This window comes from Dipodomys ordii, unplaced genomic scaffold, assembly GCF_000151885.1.
Source record: "Dipodomys ordii isolate 6190 unplaced genomic scaffold, Dord_2.0 Scaffold231, whole genome shotgun sequence".
NCBI classification, from domain to species: Eukaryota; Metazoa; Chordata; class Mammalia; order Rodentia; family Heteromyidae; genus Dipodomys; species Dipodomys ordii.
Window position 1 is genome coordinate 512113 of NW_012267447.1, and position 5882 is coordinate 517994.

Genomic DNA, 5882 nt, shown 5'->3' on the forward strand with positions numbered 1-5882 from the left:
CTTTTTTCTTTTTGCTTATGTGGTGCTGAGGAATCAAACCCAGGGCCTCATGCATGCAGGCAAGCGCTCTACCACTGAGCCACCTTCCCAGCCCCAGCTTGCTTTCTTTTAAAAAATTATGCAGGGGCTGGGAAGGTGGTCAGTGGTAGAGCGCTTGCCTTGCATGCATGAAGCCCTGGGTTCGATTCCTCAGCACCACATAGGCACAAAAAGCTGGAATGGTGCTGTGGCTCAAGTGGTAGAGCACTAGTATTGAGCTGAAGAGCTGAGGGACAGGACCAAGGCCCAGAGTTCAGACCCCATGACTGCCAAAAAGAAAAGAAAAAATTATGCATTTTTATTATTGTAAAGGTGATGTACAGAGGGGTTACAGTTATATGTCAGATAAAGAGTACATTCTTTTTAAACAATGTCACCCCTTCCATCACTCCCTTAGAGTTTTCCCTCCCATCTCCACCTACAAGTTGTATATTTTTCAACTTAGTATCTAGTGAGTGCCACTGCTGCATTTGTTCACCCTTTGTCCTACCATTTTTTTTTGCCCCCTTTACCCTCCCAAAGACAGATAAATGAACAGACAAAAGGGAAAGAAAGGCAAAAAAAAAAACCAACCTGTTTCCATTTCCTGGAGTTTGTTTTAAAAAATATTACTTCATATGATCAGATGCTCCTCTCCTAAGGCTATCTTTCTTTGGTCTCACAGTGTGTGAATGCCTAGAGACATGTATAATTTATCATGTCCCAGTGTATTTTTTGGCGGGGGTCCGGTTGTGGGGCCTGAACTCTGGGCCTGGGTTCTGTCCCTCAGCTCTTCAGCTCAAGGCTAGTGCTCTACCACTTGAGCCACAGTGCCACTTCCGGCTTTTTTCTTTTTGCTTATGTGGTGCTGAGGAATCCAACCCAGGGCCTCATGCATGCAAGGCAAGTGCTCTACCACTGAGCCACCTTCCCAGCCCCCAGTGTATTTTTTTTTGTCAGTCATGGGGCTTGAACTCGGCCTGATTGCTGTCCCTTCGCTCTTCAGCTCAAGGTAAGCACTCTACTACCACCTGAGCCACAGTGCCACCTCCGGTTTTCTAGTGGTTTATTGGAGATAAGAGTCTCACGGAGTTTCCTGCCTGGGCTGGTTTTGAACCATGATCCTCAGATATCAGCCTCCTGAGTTGCTAGGATTATAGGCTTGAGCCACTGGTGCCTGGCTTCATTTTTTATTTTTAAAAATTACCTTTTGTTTTTAACATTTTTACTTTGGCCCCCTACTTTATAATTTTCTTAAAATACAAGAGCACACATCTGTATTATTTAATTTTCATTAGTATAAATCCTGGAGGAATACAGCATCACATAGATTCTGTATCCAATGGCTTTAGCAGGAAGATTGCTTCAGAATTTGGCAAGAATCACGCCACTGTTTCCATGGGCACAGTTACCTTTCCCCAGATTACTCTGGTTTTGTTCAGTTTGCCGCCAGGAGTCACTGTGTTGTTGATATTTTTGCTTTGTATATAAGCACATCTCTTGCCCAAGAATTTAAATTTCACCTTAAGCACAAACACTTTCAACTTGAAGAAATATCATGTGCTCCCTTTGGTTCCAGAAACCCTGCTGATAACCAGCAAAAAAAAAAAAAAATGGCCTTACACCAAAACCTTCCACACACATTTCCTTGTAGAAATCCTCATTCCAGCAATCCTCCACAGGCTCCAAGATGGTGGAAAGAGCCCCATACTTTAATTTTGCAGTAGTTTAAACTTAGAGAAAAGTCAAAAGAACAGAACAAGAGTAACACACACACACACACACACACACACACACACACACACGCGTGTATATACCTTCCACCAATGAATATTTTATTATATTTGTTTTCTCTCATCTTGTCACTGCCTCACCTTTGCCACATTATATGTGTACTTGAACTTGGGCTTGAACTTGGTGCCTGAGCACTGTCACTAAGCTCTTTTGCTCAAGACTAGCACTGTACCACTTTGAGTCACAAGACCACTTCTGCTTTTCTGGTGGTTAATTGGCGATGAGTCTCATGAATTTCCTTGCCCGTGATCCTCAGTTCTCAGCCTCCTGTGTAGCTAGGATTGTAGGCATGAGCCATCAGCACACAGCTTATATGTGTACTTTTTTGTGAACCTTTTGAAAAAAGTATAGACGTGAAGATATTTTAGCTCTCATTACTTTAGCATGCTAAGAGCCAAGGATTCTACATAACCACAATTCCATATTACACTGATGAAAAAAATTTTAAATATTTTATATTTTCACTATTCAGCCAGCTGAAAAGTAATTTCATTCCCTAAAGGGTGAATGAATGGATGGATGAATTCCCTTAGGTGGCCCAAAAATCTTCCTTCCTTCCTTCCTTCCTTCCTTCCTTCCTTCCTTCCTTCCTTCCTTCCTTCCTTCTTTACTTCCTTGCTTCCCTCCCTCCCTTGCTAAAACATAGGATCCACTGAAGATTGATGCATTACTTTGGTAGTTATCTCTAAGTTTGGGGGATTTTTTTCATGGTTCTTGAACTCTGGGCCTGGACACTGTCCCTGAACTCTTCAGCTGAAGGCTGGCACTCTACTACCACTTGAGCCACAGTGCCGCTTACGGTTTTCTGAGTGGTTTATTGGAGATAAGAGTCTTACGACTTTTCCTGCCTGGGCTGGCTTTGAATTGCGATCCTCAAATCTCAGCCTCCTGAATAGCTAGGATTACAGACGTGAGCCACTGGCACCCAGCCAATTTTGGGGATTTTTTCCAGGAGTTTGTTTTGTTTGGCAATACTGGGGGGTTGAATCCCAAGCTTTGCATTTTTTTTATTGTGATTAAGTGATTACATAATTTCCCAAATTTCACAGTATTGTGGGATAGTGATGCTAAGTTAAAGTCACAAACACCTTCTAACTTTCCTGGAGCAAATTGTCTATCACAGTCTATAACATTTATGAGTTCTATGAGCTTTGCGATAGTTATTTCTTCCACATTAGGTGGTATGTACATTTCTTTTGTTTTGCATAGTGTCAGCTGTTCCCTCTTTCCCATTTGTTCCCTCCCTCCCATCACTGCCATTAAGTTGCTTAGTTCACTTTGGTTAATGTCCAGTGCAGCTGATGGGTCCCACTGTTGTATGTTTTCCCCCGATTCCCTCTAGTTCTGTTCATCTTCCTGGTTCCCCTCCGGTGTACACATATATACCATACATGTGATCAGCAGCATGGAGTTATTTAGTAGTGGCTCGACCAGATGAGTGGAAGTTCTTTGTTTCTTAAGTCCTGTTAATTTTGTTGTATCACCTAATATTTTGGATTTAACATCCACTTATCAGGGAGACCATGTACCATTTGTATCTTTGCTCTTGGCTTACCTCGCTCAACATGATTTCTTCTAGCTCCATCCATTTCCCTGCAAATGTCATTATTTTGTCATTTCTAATGGCTGCATAATATTCCATTGTGTATAGATACCACAATTTTTGGATCCATTCATCTGTGGTGGGACATCTGGGTTGTTTCCATATCCTAGCTATTGTGAATAGTGCTACAATAAACATGGAGGTGCATGTGTCCTTGTACACTAGTTCCTGTTGTTCAGGATAGATGCCTAGAAGTGGTATGACTGGATCATAAAGGAGGTCAATATTTAGCTTTCTGAGGACCCTCCAGACTGCTTTCCAAAGTGGTTGTATAAGTGTACATTCCCACCAGCAATTTAATAGGGTTCTTCTTTCTCTGCATCCCCTCCAGCATTTGTCGTTGGCTGATTTGTGGATGTGGGCCATTCTGACTGGGGTAAGGTGGTATCTCAGGGTTGTCTTTATTTGCATTTCCTTCACAATCAGGGATGGTGAACATTTCCTCATGTGTTTCTTTGCCATTTTTCTCTCTTCATCTGAGAAGTCTCTCTTTAGTTCCCTTGCCCATTTAGTAATTGGTTTGTTAAGTTTGGGAGGGATTAGTTTCTTGAGTTCCCTGTATATACTGGATATTAACCCCTTGTCTGATATATTGCTGGTAAATATTTTTTCCCAATTAGTTGGTTGTCTTTCTAGCTTGGTTGTGATAGCTTTCGCTGTGCAGAAGCTTTTTGTTTTAAGGTAGTCCCATTTGTCAAGTTTCTCTCCAATTTGTGTGACCCTGGGACTCTGTTCAGGAAGTTCCTTCCTGTGCCTATAAGTTCAAGTGTCTCTCCTACTCTGTCTTGCAGTAGTTTCAGAGATTCAGGTTTGATGTTAAGGTCTTTAATCCATTTTGAGTTGATGTTGGTGCATGGTGATAGGCTTTTAGTCTTCTGCATGTGGCCGCCCAGTTTTCCCAGCACCAGTGGTTGAAGAGGCTGTGTTTCTTCCATTGTATGTCTTTGGTTCCTTTGTCAAATATCAGCTGACTGTAGGCCTATGGATTTATTTCTGGATCTTCTATTCCATTGGCCTTCGAGTCTGTTTTTGTGCCAGTACCATGCTGTCTTTGTTATTATAGCTCTATAGTAGAGTTTGAAGTTCAGCATGGATATCTCTCCCATGTTGTCTTTATTCCCTATAATTGTTTTGGCTATTCTAGGTCTTTTGTTGTTCCATATGAATTTTTGGATTGTTTTCTGTATTTCAGTGATGTACGTGATTGGGATTTTAATAGGAATTGCATTGAATTTGTATATTAATTTTGGCAGTATTGCCATTTTCACTATATTAAGTCTGCCTATCCAAGACCATGGAAGGTCTTTCCATTTCCTGGTGTCTTCTGTAATTTCTTAAGTTTCTATAGTTTTCTTTTTTTTTTTTTTTGCCAGTTGTGGGGCCTGAACTCTGGGCCTGGGCGCTGTCCCTCAGCTCTTCAGCTCAAGGCTAGCACTCTACCACTTGAGCCACAACACCACTTCTGGCTTTTTCTGCTTATGTGGTGCTGAGGAATCGAACCCAGGGCCTCATGCATGTAAGGCAAGCACTCTACCACTGAGCCACCTTCCCAGCCCTCTATAGTTTTCATTAAATAGTTCTTTTACATCTTTGGTTAGGTTAATTCCTAAATATTTTATTTTGGGGGAGGTTATTGTGAATGGGATTGCTTCCTTTATTTCCCTTTCTGCTTGTACATTGTCAGTGTACAGGAAGCCAAGCCTTACATTTGCTAGGCAGTTGATCTGCTACTTGAACCACATTCCTAGCCTTCAGTTCCTTTTAATCCGGAGAAGTCCTTTCCCCCTATTTTTATTCATAGCATTAAGTTTTCAGAGTCTGTGAGCTGTCCTAGAAAATACCTCACTTGTAAGTATGTTGGTTTTGTCATAATTTTGCCTAACCTGTTCTTCAAACACTATATTGTTTATAAATTGGAAATTTGGTGCAGTCTGGAGACTTGATAGATTCGTTAAGTATGTTTTTTTGGTAAGAATTAAGCCTAGTGTTAGTACCTGTTTGTAATCCCAGTACTTGGGAGGTAAAGACAGGAGGAACACAAGTTGAAGGTCCAGCCTGAGTAGTGATATCCTGTGTAAGGAAAACTGAGGGCTAGGGTGAAGCACAGCTGACTAGCATGTACAATACTGTGGGTTTGATCCTCAGCATCTCCCAAGAAACAAAGAATACCTTTGCCATGTTGTATCACACTAGGAGGTGTATATCAAGATTTGCTCATTATTAATGATACTGAGTTTGATTCCATAGTTAAAGTGTTAATTGCTAGGTCTCTCAATGGTAAACACACTATTTTGTTGTTTTTGAGAGATAGTCAGCCTCACTGTATGATCCAGAATGGCCTTGAATTTGTAATCCTCCTGACTCAGCCTCCCTGATAACTGGTTTTATAAATGTCTTACCACCATACCTAGCTAAACATAAACTTTTTTGTGTCTAGTAATGGAGCTTAAATTCAGGACTTAGGCAC

The 5882-nt window shown here is 41.3% G+C and overlaps 1 pseudogene; it reads right to left on the bottom strand.

Moving 5' to 3' along the window:
- Positions 1-1302: 1302 nt before the first annotated feature.
- LOC106000635 lies at positions 1303-1903 on the bottom strand (annotated as a pseudogene).
- Between the last annotated feature and the right edge of the window lie 3979 nt (positions 1904-5882).